Source organism: Globicephala melas, chromosome 5 (assembly GCF_963455315.2).
Source record: "Globicephala melas chromosome 5, mGloMel1.2, whole genome shotgun sequence".
In the NCBI taxonomy this organism is placed as follows: domain Eukaryota; kingdom Metazoa; phylum Chordata; class Mammalia; order Artiodactyla; family Delphinidae; genus Globicephala; species Globicephala melas.
In genome coordinates, this window is record NC_083318.1 from 118,268,486 (window position 1) to 118,290,866 (window position 22,381).

At 41.1% G+C, this 22,381-nt stretch overlaps 1 protein-coding gene across 2 annotated transcripts in view; it reads left to right on the forward strand.

Annotated features, from left to right (window-relative positions):
- The window catches only part of RNF150 (ring finger protein 150), a 288,285-nt gene that overhangs the window by 246,252 nt on the left and 19,652 nt on the right, over nt 1-22,381 (forward strand). The gene's annotated exons all lie outside the window — the stretch shown is intronic.

A 22,381-nucleotide genomic window follows, 5' to 3' on the forward strand; every position in this document is an offset into this window, starting at 1 on the left:
AGAAGCCATGCAGCATACCCGTCCTTTTGAGAATGGAAAATGTAAAACTGCCCAGCACTTTGTATGTAATAAGACAGCTGGGCCAGCTTGTTTGGGGTCATAGGAGCTAAACCACTATTCAAAGAGAACAAAAATGTTCTTTTGTAAATCTCACAATCCCTTCTAAACCAATGTCAGTACCCCACTCATCTCCTTGCCTTGGTTGAATGATACATTGTACCAGATTGGGGAAAAGGGGCTGATGGGGGAGGAGGTGGGTTATTCCTGCTCTGTGATAATTATTATACACAGAAGAGTGAGGGTACCAACTGATGAGAAATTCAGTGACTGAGAGAGGTTTCATTATTTCTGAGATGTTTTAGAACAATGACTCCATCATCCTCTGTGATCCAACAACAGAAATTAGTTCGCACGTTATTTCATCCCACTCATTGGTAGGGTCTCCCTCAGATCTCACGGTGACTCTGTTCTTGGCTGTAAGAACAAGGGACAGTGAGCTTTTGGCCGCTCCATCTAAGACCAAGGGAGCCCTCTGCTTCCCGTGCTTAGCTCTCCCTTCATCGAGGCACGGCACAGGTAGGATGCCACCAAAGTCTCCAACTGGGGGGAACCTGTATGTGCTGGCACCCTAGAAGGTAACAATCAAACTCTCCAAAGCCCTCAGACCTTTCTGTTGTGGAAGACTCTCCTGCCCTGTCCCCATGGGACCATCCAGAGGTCTGATCATAGTCATGACGCGTCTCCCCCAGAGCTAGGCTCCCTCTCTGTGCCTCCTTCTAAAGTTCCTGCCTCCTTTGTTCTTAAGGATCATTTACTAAATAGTCAGGGGAGAAACCAGAGCCAGTTTTCATTGGCGGGCATAGTCCTTGGTTGCTATGAGACCTGTATACACAACACAGCTGTCGTTGGTATTGTAGAGCTAATGGGAGCCAAGGGTCTCAAATCTCGAAGAAAAATAATAATAATTCAGAGCTTTGGAATAACTTCAATATCTATAAATAAATATGAGTGCAGGGAAGTTCATTACAGAATGTAAGAATGCAGTAGAGTTAGACCTGGGAATAAGATTGGGTCCAGACCTGATGTTGAACCAGCAAAACCCCTGTCCATCTAATAACACACAGTGCCTCCCAAAAGATAAAGTTAGAAGTGGTCCATTTGCCTCGTATCACTTTCTTTTTCCTCTCTCTTTTATTCTCTGTATTTGAAACGAGGAGGAGGAGAAAAGGGAGGACATTATTCAGGGCCAGAGTTAGGGCTGGAACTTGGGTTTCCCGACCCCCTTGCCAGAGATCCTGGGGCTGCACTGCACTGCCTCCATAAACGGAACCATCTCCAGACAGCTCAAAACTCTCCGGAACGGAAAGCTAGAAAAGCTGAAAGCTGTATTTTATTAGATTGATAGGAAGATTGTTGTATAGTCAGGAAACACTCCCTGAACAGGAACAATTCTAATCTGGAAACAGAAATAGGATGGATGCGACCACGGTCTCCAAGCAGGGACACGCGTGAACACATACACACCATCCACAAGGTGGGTCCCAGTGCACACTGTCTAATTTTGGCCGTGCGAGAAAGCTCCTTGCCTTAAGATCCCAATGTGAGTTATTCGTCTCTGTGCTCACTCCTTCAAAATAAAATTAGTTATGATGTTGTGCTTTCCAAAGCTGGCTCACTGTCAACAGCCTGCCCTTCTTCTAGCGCCTGCTATGACACTGAGACTTACTTGACGCAAGGTATAGGGGTGGAATTCTTTTTCATATATTATGGGGAACCAGATGTCCAGAGAAAACCCCCAAACTGTAGAACATTTAAAAACATTGGACAAAATATTTTAAAATCTTCTTTAAGATGAGTAGCTAAATTGGTGGGAAAGTAAGAAAATTTCTTGGAAGCCAGAAGCAATAAGAAAGTACTACCTATCCAGAGGGGAAAATGAACACCATTCGTGGAGTTTCCCCTGGGTGTATACGCCGATCGCTGAAGGTCTAGGGATCCACAAATTTTTTCTGTAAAGGGCCAGGTTAATATTTTACACTTTGTGAGCCATATATGATTTCTGTCACTTTCTTTCATTGTTGTCATTGTTTTTAACAACGCTTTGAAAATGTAAAAACTGTCCTTAGCTCAAGGGCTACACAAAATTAGGCCACAGGAAGGGTTTGTGCTTCTGCAGGGGACAGGGACAAAGTCCAGGGTCAGAATCAGAGACCCTAGCCCCAAAGCAGCACCCACAGTTGCGAATAAACTAGGAAAACCTCAGTAGATAAACTAGAAAACACATGTCTGCTGGAAGGAGTAGGGACAGATGTTTATCAGTGGTGGCCTTGGTTCTAGATAAAGAGGGAAACGCTAAAGTACCCTTCCCCCCACCCCACTTCTCATCCCAGATGCCCTAACCACGGACAGCCCTTCTCATGCACTCTGGACCAGAATCCAGCCACCCGTGTGATCTGAATACCTAAGGCACAGATTAACAGTGGGCCCAGACTGTTTCTGTTTTGTATATAATTCATTTATATTATTTTTTAGATTACAAATATAAGTGATATTTGTCTTCTGTCTGACTTCTTTCACTCAGCATAATATTCTCTAGGTCTGTCCACATTGCTGCAAATGGCAATATTTCATTCTTTTTTATGGCTGAGTAATATTCCATTGTGTGTGTGTGTGTGTGTGTGTGTGTGTATATATATATATATATATATATATCTATCTCACATTTTCTTTATCCATTTATCTATTGATAGACACTTGGGTTGTTTCCATGTCTTGGCTATTGTAAATAGTGCTGCTATGAACATTGCAATACATGGATCTTTTCAAATTAGTGTTTTCATTTTTTCTGGATATATATATAAATAAATGTATATACCAAACAAAAACAGACTCACAAATGTAGAAAACAAACTCTTGGTTACCAAAGCAAGGAGGGAAGGCAAGGAGGGACAAATTAGGAGTATGGGATTAACAAGCAAACTACTACTATAAACTGTTATACATAAAATAGATACTAGATACAAACTACTATATGTAAAATAGATAAGCAACAAGGGTGTATTGTATAGCACAGGGAATTATACGCATTATCTTGTAATAACCCATAGTGGAATATAATCTGCAAAAATACGGAATCACTATGTGTACACCTGAAACTAACACAATATTGTAAATCAACTATACTTCAATTTTAAAATAATAATGAAAATAAAATTAAAATAAAATAAATTGGGCCCAGACTGATAGTTGCCCTAAATGTTTGGTAGAATCAAACTCATATCCTCCCTGGAGGAATACTCTTAAACCCAGGCTGCAAATAAATCCTTACAAACCAAGTTCCAAAGGAATATGAACTCATAATCAAAAATCTCAAAACCCATGAGGACTCAAGCCACGGTGAGGCAGAGTCCAAAGTCAGACTCAGAAAGATTGACAGGATAGGAAGTATCAGGAAAAGCATACCAAATGTGTGTGTAAAGGGCCCTCTGGGTGATTCTAATGGGCCCTAAAGTTTGAAAACCACCATCCTAGTTGTTTCAGGGCCCAACAGCAGAGCCTCCAAAAATAAAGTGGGAAGAGGAGGACAGGTGAAATCATTACTCACTTGGGCTGCTTTGATCTTAGGATGATGGATTTGGAGGAGACTGAATTTCATCCAGAAAATGTTTTATCACTTGAGACTACGTGACTTGCAGAGGGGAGGAGTAATCAAGGCTATCCACATACTTTACCCGCAGGGCCCAGTATGGTCTAACCCTGCCTGCATCTCCTCTTTCTCTGTATCAGAACAATCTTCACCTGACTAGCAAGGCCACAGCCACTCTGTATCTGTTGTTGGCTGAGTAATGTATCCTCAGGGTCCAGGGAGCGCTCAGGGAACAGTCAGCTCGCGACTGGTCTGTAAGGGCGTCACCACAGGGAAAGGCCCAAAGGAGGAGTACCACGCGGCTCACCACCAGGGGACGCTGTTCCCACAGAGCAAGCCTATGTGACCAAAGGCCCCAAGTCCAGGCCGGCATTGCTAATGCAAAGCATTGCATGCTGAGAAATTGCTGCTACTGACAATGAAAAACAAACTCCACAGTGACTTTAAAAAAATACATAATGTTAATATGATCGCTGCTATCATGTTAACATCAGTAATCACGGCGAGGACTTGAGTTTCAGAGTGAGTTGCATGTTTGTGCGCCAGGTCTTCAGTGAGTGACTTTATTGCATCGTGTCATTTGGCCCTCACCATCACCCAGCAAGTGAGGAAAGTGCTGTCATTATGCCCATTTTACAAATTCTAATAGCGAAGCTTAGGAAGTAACGTGTGCAAGATCACACAGGTAGTAAGTGGCAGACTGCTCATATACCCAAGTCTTTCTGGCTCCTAAAAGCTGTTCTCTTCTGAAGGGAAAGCTGACAAGTTTCTCTAGCTCTGTAAAATAAGAGGAAAGAGTTTTAAATTTAAAACGACAACAGCAAAGTGTCTTTGTTTTTCAGTGGAGAAATCTGACACTACCTCAGCCAGGAGATCAAAACTACCCTCAACAGTGATGTCATGTTGCTAGTGAGTCCCTGTGTATGACGTAATAAAAGTGTTACTTTACCATTGTGATCTCCCTCCCAAAACCTTTCTTCCGAATCAATGACCGATACTATCAAAACTGTCAAGATCATCAAAAAGTAAATCACAAAAACTCTCAGAGATCAGAGACACCTAAGAAGACAAGACAATGAAATGTAATGTAGTATCCGGGATGGGATCCTGGGACAAAAAAGGGCATTAGGGAAAAACTAGTGAAATCCGAAAACAGGATGGAGTTTAGTCCATAGTAATATACTGGTGTTGACTCTTAATTGTGACAAATGTACCAGGGTGATGTCAGATCTTAACAGGGAAAACTAGGTGAGGGAAAACAGGAACTATCTGTATAACTTTTCTGTAAGTCTAAAACTATTCTAAAATAAGTTTATTTTAAAAGAGATATTTTTATCAAATATATGAACCCAGTGGATTGCTAGAAACACAGAAATTGGTTTTTGATGCTATTGTGGTGTGTCCTTCTCCAGAAATTTTTGGAATAGAAGAGAGAACTCAGTATCCTGAAGAGGTTAGATGTTCTTGAAGCAGGAGACTGGACCAAATTATTTCTCAACATCAATTCCAGATTTTTCCAGACTATAAATCTGTGATTTGTATTAACTGTTACAATGACTCTTCAATCCAGAGTCATTGGAAAATGCACGGAATGAGAAGCTAATCATTCGTAATTATATTTTAGAGTGATTAAAAGTGTAATGAGTAGTTTTCTTAGCTGGTCACAGTAATTACATTTAACACGGAATAATAAACCACACACACAAATGCAACAAACGTTAGAGACACTTGCCCTTTGTGTTGGCATTTATGTCGTTGAGCTGTTTCTCCCAGTAGGGGGCTCTGTTGACCATCTAATGGAAAAGGAGACCTGGGGATGGAGAATAGCGGTGTGTGGATTCTGCTTGTAACAGAGTTTGCAGGGTAACTTTGAGAAAGAATAACTATTCAGAAATCTTCTCCAGTAACACTTGTACAGTCGGAATGGGGAACTAAATACCACCAACCAACATGGTCGAGGTAGTGAGTGTTTCAGAGAAGGAAGAAAGTGTATTGGACTAAACTAGAAAACAGAACCCTTAGGCCTATGTATTACTGAAACCATATATCCGCCGTTGAAAAGCAGGTTAGAAATGACAAAACTAGAAATGTCTTGGACTTCCCTGGTGGCACAGTGGTTAAGAATCCTCCTGCCAATGCAGGAGACACGGGCTTGAGCCCTGGTCTAGGAATATCCCACATGCCATGGAGCAACAAAGCCCGTGCGCCACAACTACAGAGCCTGTGCTCTAGAGCCCGTGAGCCACAACTACTGAAGCCAGCGTGCCTAGAGCCCGTGCTCTGCAACAAGAGAAGCCACAGCAATGAGAAGCCCGTGCACCGCAACGAAGAGTAGCCCCTGCTTGCCACAACTAGAGAAAGCCCGCACGCGGCAATGAAGACCCAATGCAGCCAAAATTTAATTAATTAATTAATTTTTAAAAGTAAATAAAAGTATACCCTTAAAAAAAAAACAAACAGAAATGCCTTCTCCCCAGCCAGACCTGTGTTCCTGAAAAGTCATGTGGAAGGAATGTTCTTAGAGTAGCATCTTTTCAGTGATTGGCCACAAATCATCTTATTCCATATCGCATTTCACAAGATAGCTCATGCATTTAATTCTTTACCTTAAACATAGTTGCAAGAGCAGCCCCTACACACACACACACACACACACACACACACACACACACACACACTTAAAATCCTTTAATGCCCTCCCATTTCTATTAAGTCCAAGTACAGTACATAATCCTTAGCATGACCTCCTAAATCCTGCATGATCTGGCCCTGACACCTCCAGAATTATCTCATACCTCTCTCCACTCACGCCAGGGGCTCCAGCCCGACCCACCCCCCTTCTTCTAGTTCACGTCCATTCATCCTTTGGATCTCAGCTCAGCCGCTTTCCCTTGGAGGAAGCTTCTCTCACTCCTAGGTCAGGTAGCCCTGTTAAATGCTTACATCGCACCTTGTACTTTGCCTTCATAGCTCTAATGACAGGTCAACCGAGTGTGCTAAACATAGCACTGAACAGTGTTCAGCATTAATAATTCACTTATGTGATTGTTAGATTGGTATTGATTTTCCTCTCTAGATTGCACTTTCCTGAAGATTAAGGTTCATGTTTTTATTCTCCGTGTATCTCAGTGCCCAGCACAGGACCTGGCTCAGAACAGGTCTTCTATATGTATTTGTGCAATAAATGTCTGAAGGATCGACAAGGTACCTGCCAGCTGTCCAGCTCCCAACTACCTGTTTTACTCTTTTCATCCAAAAAGAAAAAAATTTTATCCAGGAATTAGAATTAGTAATATTTGAGTATTATATATCAGGCTATTTGGGAGATAGGGGGAATGTAATGTAAGCAAAGCACTTCAATGTTAGCTGCAAAATATGGGAGAAAATAATAGAAAAGAATAAGAGATTAGACGACATAAAGCAAAAATTTTGTCATATTTGAGACAGGTCATCAGAGGGGCATATTTTCTAGAGAAATATCTCCCAGGATGCCAGTGTTGATGAAGAGGACATGAAGTATTAATTCAGGTGAGGCAGGGTATTATTATTAAACCAGGGACTTGGAAAACTCAGCTCCAGACTCAACTCAGCGTCCCCCTAGCAAAGCAAGGTCCCAAAGAGAGAGAAATCTATTGTATAAGGGATGCCAGGGAAAGCCATGCCCTATGTAGGACTCTGCTAAGCTGCAAAGTATCCTCTACACCAATGAGGATACTCCTTTAGCTGTGAGAAGCTCAAGTTTTCCTATCTTTGGCCACTGGGAGTCTCTTTGAGTTGACTCCTAAGTCCTTCTTCGATGATATCACTAGTCTTCGAGAGCTTTCCCACTCTCTGGTATAACGAAATGTTCCAGAATCATCTTGCACATTTCCTGCCCCAAAGATGGAATTTGTCACAGCTCTAAGAAATAATATGTCATTGGACACTAATAATCCTCATTGCTACTGGCTTGGTTATTGTTCCTATGCCTCTTCAGAGTTATACACAATTTTTAAAAGAAAAAGAAAAAAAATACCTCCTGAGTTTATATCGACATTTCCATTCCAAGTTTTGTACTACAAAGCTTTTAACGACTTCTCTATTACATCTGTATGCATATTTTTTATTCTATAGTGAGAGTTCTGAATCTCAAGGACACAAGTAATGATAGAATGACAATATCTATTAATTATTCATTTATCCTATACCACACACACAGTCTCAGAAAAACAGCACTTGGATTTCAGAATTTACTACTTCTGATGAGATAAAAACCCATTCCTGCTGGCCTCAGAGGAAGTGAACCAGAGAGACAAATAATAAAAGAGAGTATCTTTGCCCACAATGTGTAGGTTCTATGACATATACACTCTTAATAAAACCCATCCCATTTTCTGAAATGCTGAGTTAAGTTATTCAGACCAATGCTCCTGGTAAAAACTTATTTTTAAAATGGGATAAAGTAGGGAATTTGCTGGTGGTCCAGTGTTTAGGACTCCGTGCTTTCACTGCTGAGGGCCCAGGTTCAATCCCTGGTCGGGGAACTAAGATCCCGAGAGCAGTGCAGCACAGCCATATAAATAAATAAATAAAACGGGATAAAATATAAATAAATATAGATTATATGTATATCATACATCTTAAAAGAATCAAAGGACTGACAAGATAGTAAGGAATTACCAGGCCTGCAATGAAGGGAAATCAGGATCCCAGAGGTACAAATAAAGACAGAAGCTTCTTTTGATCTGGGAGTACTTATTCACCATAAAAGTATTGGATTTTCATTTTCGTGACCTTCTAGAGAGTGGAAGAGAGAAGTCAAAGCCCCCCCAAAGACCACATAAAATAGGAAGTCTAATAGGAGATTCACCCTGTAATCATCTAGGCTGCAAAGGGCTATACCCCACATAGACCAGTCCTGGCACAGAGTTGCCTGCCTCCTGGTTAAACTCTGCTGTGTCTGCTTTATCTTCCCGTAAATTTCAAGTCTTGAATTTGGTCTGGAGTTGTCTTAAACTGGTAGTACCTTCAAGTGTCTGGCAGAATCAAATGTAAATCCTTTCTGAGAAAAGTCAATTTCCTGTTAGGCCTCTGATAATTTATCCAATAAATTTTTCAAATCCAAGATTAAGTCAAAGATAACCAGATGGGGCTTCCCTGGTGGTGCAGTGGTTGAGAGTCTGCCTGCTAGTGCAGGGGACACGAGTTCGAGCCCTGGTCTGGGAGGATCCCACATACCGCGGAGCAACTGGGCCCGTGAGCCACAACTACTGAGCCTGCGCGTCTGGAGCCTGTGCTCCACAACAAGAGAGGCCGCAATAGTGAGAGGCCCTGTGCACCGCGATGAAGAGTGGCCCCCGCTCGCCACAACTAGAGAAAGCCCTCGCACAGAAACAAAGATCCAACACTGCAAAAATAAATAAATAAATTAATAAACTCCTACCCCCAATATCTAAAAAAAAAAAAAAATTTATGGAAAAAAAAAGATAACCAGATGCATAATAAAAATAAATGCCATAAGTGATATCCAGTGGAAACTATAGACTACAGGAACAGAATTGCAAAGGCTTCAAATCTTGGAATTATATAATCTAGTATATAATGTAATTATATATTAAGTAACTATGTTTAAATTTTTGTTTAAAAATTAGTCTCTGAAGAGAAAGAGAAACTGTAAACAGATTTATGGTTTTATAGTTAAAGTATAAGACAGATTTTCAAAAGAATCAAATGTAACTTTTAGAAATAAATAAAATAACCAAAATTAGGGTTTCCCTGGTGGTCCAGTGGTTAAGAATCTGCCATCCAATGCAGGGTTCGATCCCTGGTTGGGGAACTGAGATCCCACATGCCACAGGGCAACTAAGCCCACACACCGCAACTAAGGAGCCCATGCTCTTGAGCCCACGTGCCACAACTAGAGAGTCCGTGCGCCTCAACTAAGACCCAACACGGCCAAATTAACTAATTTATTTATTTATTTAAAAACAAAAGAAATAGGGCTTCCCTGGTGGCGCAGTGGTTGAGAGTCCGCCTGCCGATGCAGGGGCCACGGGTTCGTACCCTGGTCCGGGAGGATCCCACGTGCCGCGGAGTGGCTGGGCCCATGAGGCATGGCCGCTGAGCCTGCGCGTCCAGAGCCTGTGCTCTGCAACGGGAGACGCCACAACAGTGAGATGCCCATGTACCGCAAAAAAAAAAAAAAAAGAAAAGAAAAGAAATAACACAACTAAAATTTGAAATTCAACAAATACTTTTAACACCAGGTTAGACAGATACATAAACTGGAAAAATTTAAATAACTATCCACAACAAAGGATGGTGCGACAAAAAGATTGCTGATAAAGAAGTAAAGTAAGAGACATAAAGAATGTTGCATGTGTTTAATCAGAGTCTAAAGGGTAACAAGGGAAAGAATTATAGACTTTATACTAAAATCATGATCCATAAGAGAAAAAAATTGATAAATTGGACTTCATCAAAATTAAAAACTTTTGTTTTATAGAAGACCCTATAAAAGGATGAAAAGACAAACTGCAGAGTGGGAGAAAATACTTGCAAACCATGTATCCAACAAAGGATTAGTATAGATCAACAACTCTCAAAACTCAACAATAAAGAAACAAACATTCCGATTAAACATGGGCAAAAGGCATGAAGAGACATTTTGCTGAAGAAAGTACATAGATGGCAAATAAGCACATGAAAAGATGTTCAACATTATTAATCATTAAGGAAACACAAATTAAAATCAAAACAGGATACTCTTTTTCTTTTCTTTTTCAAAGAACCCTTTGAGAGAGGGTTCTTATTGTTTAAATGTAGAATTATTAGGGGAAAAGAAAGTTGATATATGCATTAATAATTCAAGGATAACGCCTAGAAGAATAGAATGAAAATTGCATGACTTTAACACTGATACAGAAAAAACAATTCAACAAGAAAACTTGGCTCAATGGAAGGCAGAAAACAGAAAAATTAGAAACAAAGAGAACATGGTAAATAGGATAGCAAAAATAAATCCATATATCAATAGTCACAATAAACACAAATAAAAGGCGAAGATCCTCAAATCCAGTGCTATGCTATTTACAAGAGATACACAAATTTAATACAGAAAGGTTGATAACCAAGAGAAGCAAAAGATTTATCAGGCAACGATTACTGAAAGAAAATGATATACTGACTAATACCATAAAAGACAGAAATTTGTATGAAGACTATTAAAAAAAAGTAGAACATTTCATATGAGAAAGAAGCAACAGAAATTACAAGATATGAACTTGTATGCCCTCATTTCAGTCAGGATAGGCTAGTATACGTTGACAAACAACACTAAAATTTCAATGGCTCAACACAACAGAAGTTTACCTCTCATTCATATTACATGTCCAATGTGAGTTTGTGAGGACCTCTGCTCCATCAATCACTCCAGCTGATGGAGGCTCTTTGTAATTCCTCTTTCTATAACACACCTTCAATCTCCAGCAAAGAATTGCTGGTAGGGAGGGGTCACGTACCAACTCGAAAATGCTTCATCCCAGAAGTGACACACATCACCTGACTCATAGCCCACTGGTTAGAACTTGTAACAAGAACTTACCGAATTGCAAGGGGGCCAGGAAAATGTGGACAAAAGAATATTTGGTTAGTGAAAATGGCTGTGCCACAACTCCTAACGACAGGTCTACAAGAAAAAAAAATTGAAAAGGATTACAAAGAAAAAAATGAAACTCCACTAACAGTGAAGATTTCAGCACACTTTTCTCAGTGACCAAGCTAAAAACAATGTTGTGTCTGAAGTTCCTTCACTAGAGATTAGCTCTTTGAGTCTTGAAACCCTAGATTTCCAGTAGTTTCCTATTAAAATCCATTTGGATCACCTAGGGTGGGAGGAGGGAAGGGGGAGACGTGGTTATCAGATCCCTACCTTCTGAAAGTTAAGACCCAGTGGGACTAGGTCATAGGATGGAGAGGTGTAGGTGGCAGAGAGGGGACTGGGGGCGGGGGGAGGGTTGTGCAACAGACAGGGCAGGGCAAAGAAAGAGGGAAGAGCACATTTTGTACTTTTTGCCAAAGTCACCCAGCAGGAAATGGAGGGAACACAAAAAAGCAAGAGGAGGGGATTGGCGCAGAAGCATCAAGCAGCAGGATCAAGATGTAGGTTTACTTAACTGTTATAAGCAGTTGTAACCTTGGCAACCACGGTCAATAAGAATCATTACCCTATGACCATCTTAATTTAGGTGGATGGCTGTGAAGGAATGAATCGCCAGTGAAGGGGCGGTTTCCCAAAATGTTTACTTTTTGCTGGAATGGGAGCAGAAAGCTCGCATATAATTAAAACCACTAATATTTTTAATTATAAAGAATACATAATTTTACCAAATACTGCAGCAAGCTGATACCAGAATAGATTATCTCTTATGAGGGCCCTGCCCCCCAGCTTACATAAAACTTCTGTTTTCATTATCTCACCTGATCCTCATAACAGGCTGGAGAGTCATGGTTGTTAGTTTGTTCATTTACTTCTGTATATAGTATGTGTTGTTTCAGAAAGGACTTAAGAGCACTTAAAGAGATTCATAAACTACAGCAAGATATCAGAAAATAAGTGGAAAAGAGATGGGATGTTGCTAAATAAGAGGCACAAATTATAAAACACCGTGACACAGTTTATACCGGCACATCCAAATCTTAATGTTATGATTAGTGAAATTATGGGTGGTTTTCATTTTTTCTTTATGCCTTTTCATTTCTCAATTTTCAATAAGTAAATGACTTATTTTATAATGAAAGAAAAAGTTATATTTCATGAAATGACGATATAAATGAAAAAGAAGAAAGATAGGGATGGAGAAAAAAATACTCCTTCATAGTTTTTCCAAGGATTAAAAAAAATGGAGTTAGGGATGAAACAAATTTAAAGTATACTGAACACTGTGGGAGGAGGGCATAAATTAGGAATTTGGGATTAACAGATACACACTACTATATAAAAATAGATAAACAACAAGGACCTACTGTAAAGCACAGGGAATTATATTCAATATCTTGTAATAACCTATAATAGAAAAGAATCCTGAGAAGAATGTGTATATATATATATATGCGTATATATGTATATAACTGAATGAAGAAAAAAATATATATATAACTGAATCATTTTGCTGTATACCTGAAATATTATAAATCAACTATACTCCAATTTTTTTAAAAAAGTGTTCAGAACACATGCATATACGGGCTAGCGGAGATCACAAAGGAAGTTTTAACCTATAAAGAAAGGGAAACCCGGTCAGTTATGCAATTCACATTGTCCATACATAAATCCTAATCAATTGCTCAGAAGTACAACTGTTTTCAATGTTAAGGATGGTCAGAAACAGCTCTCAAGAGGGGCAAGATAGGGATAGGGAATTAAGAGATACAAACTATGATGTATAAGATAAATAAGCTACAAGGATATATTGCACAACAAAGGGAATATAGCCAGTATTTTTTAGTAACTATAAATGGAATATAACTTTTAAAAGTTGTGAATCACTATGTTGTACACCTGTAACTTATGTAATATTGTACATCAATTGAAATATTTCAATTTTTAAAAATGAAAAAAAAGAAATATTATAAACAGTATTCTCGCAAAGGAAAGACTCAGATGAAGTAACATCCCAGGTGAAGCAGTCTCCACACGTAGCAGTGTCCTTTCTTTGCCCTTGAAGTCCAGGAACGAGTGGCTTCCTAGCTTCCTCTGCTTTCAAATGATAGTGTTGACCACCCAGACGAGTGGAAAAGGAAGAGAAGGAGGGAGAAATTACCTGGGGTCTCACAAACTGATTATGAGCCCCCAACTAGCTGATTTGATGGTATGTAATGCGCAGCAATGCCTTTCTTGAACATTCAGGGCTGAGGAAACAAGCCTCCACAATGCTGCATCTGAGCCCTCCATTTAAAACCTCCTTTAATGACTGACTACCCTGTCCATCTGCTCTCCGGTGGCAAGTTATGAAAGCTACATTTCAAAATTTAGTAGTAGAAGTACTACTGCATGTTTTTTTAGTAGAAGTAACTGCTTCTAACCTGTTCCACTCTCTGGTATACATACGGATCCTTTTGTGTTTGTTTGTTTCCCAGGCCACACGGCTTGCGGGATCTTAGTTCCCCGACCAGGGATTGAACCCGGGCCTTCAGGAGTGAAAGCACAGAGTCCTAACCACTGGACCACCAGGGAATTCACAGGGATGCGTTAAAAGTTAAAAAAAGAAAAATTAAAATGCTGGCCGTTCCATGAACCTATCTTGATTTTTATAGCAGAGTGTATTTTCCAAAGACGGCCACAACAATGTATATCCAATCCCATAGTTCTACATACAATGTGACCTTCGACACTTTGGGACCTCTGGAATTGCTTCAACCGGTGGGATGCCTAAGAAGGGATGTTACGTGACTTCCAAGATTAAGTCGTAAAAGGCAATACAGCCTCTGCTGGGATTTCCCTTTGGGGACATGCAACTTGGAAGCCTTGAGCTGATATGTATGAAGGTGGGCTATCTTGAAGCCATCGTGTAGAAAGACTGAATAGAGACAGAGAGGGCGATGCCTGGGGAGCCCCAGATGACCTAGCCCCAGCTGTTCTTATCTTCCCAGCCCAGGCACCAGACATCTGTGAGCAAAGATTTCAGACAAATCCAGCTCACGGTCTTCAAGCTGCCTAGCAAAGATGACTTGTTCTTGCCAAACCTTGCGAGATCACAGATTTGTGAGCAAAACAATGTTATTCATTTAAGCCACTATGTTTGGGGATGATTTGTTATGCCGGAGTTGATAACTAATACAACCTTGTACTTACTTAAAGGAATACCTTTGGGAAGCAGAGTAGGTGGAGAACAGGAGTATGGGGTGGAATCCAGAGCAGGTGTTTGGGGTGGGAATAAATTAATTATGACAGGTTAAAAACTGACAGATATGATAGGTGACTTAAGCTTGGTAACCCTCAATGCAGACCCTGCTGGAGCTCCCATGGCAAGAGAGCAGAGGACAACGTCTGCAGGCTGGGATTGCTCATTGGCCAGAAAGTTTGGGCAGGACACCAGATCTAGGGCTGGAGACAGGCAGGCAAACCTGTCAATGTCTCTGCTGGGGAGCCAAGCTCCTCTCATAGTCACTGTCACAACAGGGACTCATCCTCTGCAGTCCACAAACTTGGATTCAAGTCCTACCATACTTATCACTGCCTCCTGCTTCGAGTAGATGGAAGTTCCCGCCTCTCTTGGATTTTTCTACCTCTTGACCTCTTGCCTGGATTCTACTACTCACTCCATTCTCCACCTGATTTTATTCTGAATTATGTTCATACTCTTCTTGTCTGTCTAGGCTATTCATATTGATAAGAATCGGCTATTCTAGGCAATTCTTACTGAGAGTTAACATCTATGATTGGACTCTATATACCTCTTAACCTGTGCCAGATCTCAGGTCTTAGGTCAGGATAAATGTACTTTTAGAGATTGTGACAGTTTTCTAAGCTGAGGTAGAGATGCTTAGAGGCAGACGTGATGACTTTCATCAAAGTGGAAAGCAATCTCTTCTTCCTAGATTTGTTATTTTCTGAACACAGGTCAATGTCAAGCTTTTCAAGCTCTTGTCCTTCCCACAAACTCTGTTCAACTGACACAGGGATTGTCTCACATACACATCAAAGCACAGATAGTAAACTGTTTACTAGAATAAGGAAATTGAAGTTTTCCAGAACTTGCTTGCAGAGAATCTTCAGTAGGATGGAACCAGACCAAGATTGGCCATATTCCCAAGACATCAGGGAATGCCAGTTACCCCAAATGGTGAAATGGGAGAAGTCAACTGGATTAGGAGAGGGCAGCTACTGCTCAACCAGGCCAGGTTTCAAGATTTCAAAAGGCACAAGCTCTTCTTTTAATGCAGATGACCTCTTTTGGTCAGCTTCTCATTCATTACATGCTGATGTCTTTTCAGTGATTTTCCCCAATTTTAGAAGGCAGTGCTACACACAGAGAGAACTCTGTATCGACTCCACATTTTTCTGGCAGGAGGAGGACCTAAGTTCTTCTTGAAACTAAATTGTTGCCATACTGCTAATTTATTTCTTACCCCCAGCCAGTTTTGCAGGGTGCAAAAAACGTGCTGCAGCAACCTAAATATACATGGACAGAGGAATGGATAAAGAAGATGTGATACATACACACACACACATACACACACACCGGAGTATTACTCAGCCATGAAAAAGAATGAAATAATGCCACGTGCAGCAACATGGATGAACCTAGAAACTATCATACTAAGTGAAATAAGTCAGACAGAGAAAGACAAATATCATATGATATCACTTGTATGTGGAATCTTAAAAAATGATAAAAACGAACTTATTTACAAAACAGAAATAGACTCACAGACGTAGAAAACAATCTTATGGTTACCAAAGGGGATATCAGGAGGGGGTGGGGAGATAAATTAGGAGTTTGGGGTTAACATCTACACACCATTATATATAAAATAGATAAACAACAGGACCTACTGTTTAGCACTGGGAACTATACTCAGTATCTTGTAATAACCTATAATGGAAAAGAATCTGAAAAAGAATATATTTATGTGTGTGTGTTTAACTGAATCACTTGGCTGTACACTTGAAACTAACACAACATTGTAAATTAACTATACTACAATTAAAGAAAAAGCAAAAACCTGCTTTAGCCATTAAAATGAAAAAATGTGCTGCTTCTTGCAGATTCTCTCAGAGCAGGGAAAATAAGAAACAGAGGAACTTCCCTGCTGGTGCAGTGGTTAAAAATCCGCCTGCCAATGCAGGGGACACGGGTTCGAGCCCTGGTCCGGGAGGATCCCATATGCTGTGGAGCAACTAAGCCCATGCGCCACAACTACTGAACCTGTGCCCTACAGCCCACGAGCCACAACTACTGAGCCCGTGTGCCACAACTACTGAAACCCACGCACCTAGAGCCCGTGCTCCACAACAAGAGAAGCCACCACAATGAGAAGCCCGTGCACCACAACAAAGAGTAGCCCCCGCTCGCCGCAACTAGAGAAGCCCGTGCGCAGCAACGAAGACCCAACACAGCCAAAAATAAATATAAATTAAAAATAAATTAAAAAAAAAAAGAAACAAAGTTTTTCTATGGCAGAGGGAGATTTGACACACACAAAAGAGGAGGTAATACAAAGATAGAGCAGAGAGAGATTCGAAGATGCTGCCCTTGAAGAACAGAGTGATGTGGCCATAAGCTAAGGAAGGCCGATAGCCACCAGAAACTGGAAGAGGCTCTCTTAAAGCTTCTGGAGAGAATGTGGCTCTGATGATGCCTTAATTTCAACCTAATGATAGTGATTTTGGACTTCTGGCCTCCAGAACTATGAGAGAATAAATCTCTACTGTTTTAGGCCATTAAGTTTGTGCTAATTTGTTATAGTAGCCACAGGAAACTAATACAGAGATGAAGGGGGAAATAATAAGATTAAATAAAATAAAGAAAATGCCTTACATGGACGAATGAGTATAGATTGCTGTTAACTGAGGCAGATAGACCTCTAACTTCTGTACACCTACAGTCCTAAAAGGACAACAAAACAAACAAAAAATCAGTAATGGCCACATAAAATGCAATTGTTAATTATATACTAAGATTTATTGAAACATTCCTCTTAAGATGTCCTTAGGTGGTTTCAAATGCCTCCTTTAAAACTTATCAGACATGATAAGAGAAGAAATGCAACAGATTAGCAAACGTGGAAAACTGCTCAGCCTCCAAGAAATGTGGTTTAAAACAATAATAAAATTTAATAATAAAATTTCACTTTTTTGCCCATCAGAATGACAAAGATTTTTTCTATTCATGATCAATTTTTAATTTTTGTCATCACATGTTATTTTTAGCCTGTTTTTTTCCCCCCACTTGGCAATTTATCTTCCAAAACATGACTTTGTCTTTTCCAAGCACTTCTAGCTACCTAAAGAAAGCTCTTACCCACTAGAATTAAAGAATTAATTTCATTCAGATTTATATGGCAGGAGGGATTTTCTCCCCTTTCACCCTCTTCTTGTGAGAGGATATATGTCTGCCTCATTTCTGGGTCCTGCCTCATTCTAAAATATATATATACATACATATATATAAAAGAAGGGAATTCTTGATAAGGCAAAGAAAATAGATACACATAGTGTTCTGCTACCATGTGGTGAGTCTTACCAGGAGCAAATCTGGACCTCAAAGATCCTTTCTCTTCATTCCTTTATTATCTGCTTGTGACTTTGAAACCATGCCCCATAGGGTGAACAGAAACTCATTACTAACACAAATTCTTGAGCTTGTCTTACAGCTTGTTAAAAACCCCTCTGCGGGCTTCCCTGGTGGTGCAGTGGTTAAGAATCTGCCTGCCAATGCAGGGGACACGGGTTCGAGCCCTGGTCCGGGAAGATCTCACATGCCAAGGAGCACCTAAGCCCGAGTGCCACAACTACTGAGCCTGCGCTCTAGAGCCCACGAGCCACAGCTAACTGAAGCTCACGTGCCTAGAGCCCATGCTCCACAACAAGAGAAGCCAACCCAATGAGAAGCCCGCGCACAGCAACAAGGACCCAACTCAGCCAAAAATAAATAAATAAATAAATTTATATTAAAAAAAAAATACCCTCTGCTTGTAGTCTGCCTTCACTGACCAAGCCCGCTTTCATTATTTTGTTGCAAATTGCATACCCTCCAAGCTTCTCATAGCCTAAACAATAAGATGTTTGCCCAGGTTGTTTTCCAGGATCTTGGAGTCAGCTGTATCTAGAGAGCTGGAGTTGGTTAACACTGGTTGGGACCACTGACCATAAAACTGGACCTGCTCAGGTGTCCAACGAATGACCTTTTGATGTCGGAGGTTCAAAAACTCCACCCTCAGATCATGCTAAGCACCCCCATTTATGAACATCCATCCCACAAAGAAGCACATAATTCAGATACACCTGCATAGTACACCAATTGCCTCAATTTCCCCCTACGTTTCCCCATGCTTAAGACCACCCTGCTTCTTTATTCCATAAATATCTCAAGCCCCTCGCCTTCGAGGAGGTGGATCTGAGATTTGTTCCACCATCTCCTCTCTTGGCAGCCTTGTGAATAAACCCTTTCTCTGCTGCAAATCTCAGCGTCTCAGCATTTTGGTTTGTTGCACGTTAGGCAAACCAATTTGGTTTGATAACAACCGGACACTACTTCCAAGCGAAAACCAGATGAATTCAAAAAAAAAAAAAAAAAAATGAATGGCCACCCAGGCCAGAGAGGAAGAAGCAGAAGTGAGACTTTGAGGGTAGACGGAGAGGAGATAGGGAAACAAAAGTGAATGATTCTTTACTTCCTTCTGAAGTGGACTCTGTGTAGACTAAAGCTGCCACAGGAGAGAAGCAGAGATCTGCTTTTTGGTTTGTTTTCTGTTTTTCCATCAGCCTCTGGATGTGTTTGTGTGTGAACTTAGTTCAATCATGAAGTAAAGCTTTTGTAACAGGCTCCCCACCCATTAAGGGCTTAGCTAAAGAATTATGCTTAATTCAAAGCCATTGAGCATGACGTGAATAAGACAAGTGAGAACAAATTTAAACCGAAAAGGTGAGGTCAGCCAGAGTAACTTCACTTCCCGTAACCACTTCCTATTATCTGCAAGGCCTGGAAAGAAATAGCAGCCTTAAACTTTCTGAACTGCTTGGGGAATGCAATTGTTGCTTCCCAGCATCTCCTCATTCTTTGGGGGATAAAGGGTAAGGGCTGCTGATTCTGTTCTAATTAGACACAACTCAATCCAAATCACCAGGCAACCCCAGGCTCTCATTACCCGGCCTGCTCAGCCTGCAAAGACTCGAGAAGACAGAGTGAAAACCAGGCAGCTGTGGGACTGACTACATGGAAGAAAGAATGAGGAGGAGAAAATGATGGCCACACGTCCATCACTGACCAATTTTCCATTTACTAATCACATCTCATTTCTTAGCCCTAGGAACAAATTAAACCTAATTCCCTTTGGGAGGACCAATAGTCACAGCTAAGAGCATCACTGCTTTTCTCTGCATCTCTGTTCCTTCATGAAAATTTTCCCAAACTACAAAGTGGAGCCTAAAAAGGAAGCCTGGAACTGAAGGGGCTCAGTTCATTCATTCAACAAATATTTATTGAGCGCCAACTCTGTGCCAGGCATTAGTCTAGGCTTTGGGGACACAGCAGAGAAGAAAATGAAGATCCCCACCCTGTGGAATTTAGATTTAAGCAAAGGGAAGATAAACAGTGAAGAGTGAAGAGAATAAGTAAATTATAAGTACAGTCTGCCCTCTGTGTCTGCTGCTTCCACATCTGCAGATTCAGCCAACCACGTTTCTCCATTTGTGGACTCTGGAAATAATAATCCTTGCTGTTAACATGATTCTTATGGAGATCAAACAGGTTTCACAACTCAAAAGTGCTTTTTAACATATATTTCAGATACAAATGTAAAGACATTATTAATATAAGGCAAGTGTTAAAAGGGTCCTGGGACCCCTGCTTCCTACATCTAAATGTGGCTCTCCATAGCACTAGCTTCCTGTGAGGGGACCGCGCCTTTTAACAAGTGGATGGCAGCTTCGGGGTGAAGATGAGGCCAGGTCCCGCCATGGAGCCAGAGCCATGTGGGGGGCCCTGCAAGGTCAGGGCCCCCTGCTCACTGTGAAGCATGGTCTGCACAAACGGAATCAAATTAGGGGAACTGAGCCAACCACGGTCAGAAAAACAAAAAGTGCTCTAACTGGCAAACAAGTGTGCTCTTTCCATACACTGCCCCTGCTTTTGTGTGTTAGAAACTGAAACAGCTGATACTGAAATGAAATGTGTAGGAAGATGACGCCTGGCCTTGCTTAGCAAGTGTCCTGAATTATTCTTGGTAACCACCCAACTGGTAGGAAATTCTGCTCTGCCCTGTGCCTGTGGTTGGCCCTTAAGCAGTTCTCCTGTGTTACTGAACTGACAGTGAGTCTTTGCTCCAAAAATAGCAAAGGGAGGAGTTAGCTTGCCGATGTCCACAGATCATCGGTAACCAGGCGCCATGGTTTCAAGACCTTTTACCCACGCCAATCCTATGAGCTTTTCACCTTAAGATGACATGGAAGTCAAGTGGGTTTTTTTAAGACAATAGATTCCTGGCGGAATATGCAAAATCTGTCATCCAACAAGAGAAAAGGTAGTTGTTAAGTGTCTGAATGGGGCAAATGAAATCATGGGGCTGCCTCTAGTATTTTCAAAGGAGGACCATCAAGTTCAAGTGAACACCAAAATGGTGTTGAAGGGGAAGAGAAATCAGAAAAGGCAGACTTTTCGGGGTGACCTAAGGGGAGGGTTGGGCCATGCCCACTCTGCCTTGTGGTGTTTTAAGAGTGAAGGCTGGTAGGTTTCACAGCTTCAGAGTGCTGTTGTTTTAGCTGTTGTTTTGGATAACGAATCTCCTCAGTGGTAGGGACAAGGGTCTTATCCGATTTTGGGCTCTGTTGTTTTCCATTTAGCATCAGCCTTCAGAGAGCCTAACACAGTATCTATCCTAGAGGGGTATTATTATTCTTAGCTGAAATGGTGCTCTCTGTTCCCCCGTTTTAGTAGGTGAAACTGAGGTTCTGTGAGCTAAAGGAGTTGGCCCAAAGTTAAAAGATCCAAAATAGAATGGTAAAGAAGAGATTTTCAAACTCCCCCTGATATGTAGTATCTTCTGTATCTCTCCCCACCATGAACATCCAACATTAAATGCCACATTATCCCCCAGTGCAGATCCATCTCTTCAAGGAAATGTTCTGCTGATGATACCAGACAATGGCGATCACTCCTGTTTCCTTATTCCTTACGGCGCTTACAGGTTTTCTGTATATTACAGGTAGAGGGAGCAGCATGAACAAAGACATAGAGATAAGACTATATAAAGAACTTTGGGAAAATGCCAAATAGGCAAACGGTCAGACTGTGGGTTGCATAATAGGTAACATAGGAGATAAACTGCAAAGGACTAGCCAGAGTGCAATGACTATGGAATCTCTTGCCAATCTACACAGTCCCCTCATGGCCATGGAAAGCCATTAAAAAAAAAAAAAACATTAAAGGAAGTAGCAAGTTCAGCTGTGTATTTTAGAAAGCAGTTGGTTTGGACTTCCTAGGTGGTGCAGTGGTTAAGAATTCGCCTGCCAATGCAGGGGACACGGGTTCGAGCCCTGGTCCGGGAAGATCCCACATGCCGCAGAGGAACTAAGCCCTCGCGCCACAACTACTGAGCCCACGTGCCACAACTACTGAAGCCCGCGCGCCTAGAGCTCATGCTCCACAACAAGAGAAGCCACCGCAGTGAGAAGCCTGTGCACCGCAATGAAGAGTAGCCCCCACTCGCCGCAACTAGAGAAAGCCCGTGCAGCAATGAAAAAAAAAAAAGAAAGCAGTTGGTTAAAGACTAGAACTAATAACATGATACTGTCTGAGATGATTTTTTTAAATAGGGGAAAAGTGATAGAAAAGACAGAAAAGGAATAAAAGAAAACAAAAAGGAAGGAATTCAAAAGACATTGCAAAGTTAGAAATGGTAGACTTTCGTAACAGACTCTAGGGAGGGGGTTAGGAAGAGAGCAAAGGGTAGGGATGAGTAAACATAAGTCCAGACTTTCCAGCTTGAAGTCTAGCATGGATGGGAATATTCTTTTTTTTTTTTTTTTAAGAAGAT